Raw genomic sequence first — 1024 nt, 5'->3', positions numbered from 1 at the left:
ACAGTAAATGTGATATTCTGCAGGGTAAATGAAAACGTGATCTTTATGGTTCTGTATCTGTACTAAATTTCATGGTAGTCTGTGGAATAACTTTTGAGCTTTTAACAAAAGCCGAGAGTCTCATTTTCCTAGTCTTACAGAACGATGAGTACAATTTTATTCAAGCAATGCAAAGCAGTAGTAATATAAGCACACTAAGTATAATTTAATTACATTTAATTAATTAATTATATTTAAGCTTAAAACATATCATTTAAATATTTTTTTCTTCTTTCAAGTCTGGAATTTCCAGAAATTGTCTCTTTAGGGCTGCAGATTCCAGTTGCTAATATCAATTTCTGTCCTCTACACATATACAGATACAGAACTCACACAATCAGTCTCCCAAACAGTGTTTGTCATCATTTAGCTGGTGACTACAGTTGTTTTGCTTTAGGCCCTGGGGACTAAACTGACACACAAAGGGAACCTGAAAGTCTCTGCTGTGTTTCAGCCAGCCAAACATATGTGTGCATGTGCTCAAACACATAAACTTGTGTGCACACGCGAACACACACACACACACATACACACACACACAGAGGAAAACAACACCGTTTATGTGTGCTCCTCAGGGAATAGACATGATTCTTGACAGATAGCCCCACCCAGAGGTTTCTATAGCAACGGGCATGTCATAACAGTTCCCTCATTGGTGTCACAAAGCTACACATACACATATGCACAGACATAAACACACATGCACACACACGGACACAATCATCATTATCATTACCATTATCTTGTCAATGGAGGTTTGACCAGCTCTTGAATCAAATGTTACCATGGGATTTAATAAATTCGATTTTACCTGCTGCTTTCATTTCCTCATTTCCTTTGAATGCAGCTAAAATATGTTTAAAAACTCTCAAAGGCAGAATGATTTACAGTACAATCATTTGCAATAATTGAAATTCTATGATTGTAATAGTACAAAGACAATATGTGAAATATTGTAATTATTTAATATTTAAAAAATTTTCAC

This window comes from Pundamilia nyererei, unplaced genomic scaffold (genome assembly GCF_000239375.1).
Source record: "Pundamilia nyererei isolate P.nyererei 1_Seehausen unplaced genomic scaffold, PunNye1.0 scaffold00208, whole genome shotgun sequence".
Classification (NCBI taxonomy): domain Eukaryota; kingdom Metazoa; phylum Chordata; class Actinopteri; order Cichliformes; family Cichlidae; genus Pundamilia; species Pundamilia nyererei.
Note: the sequence above shows the minus strand (reverse complement) of the source record.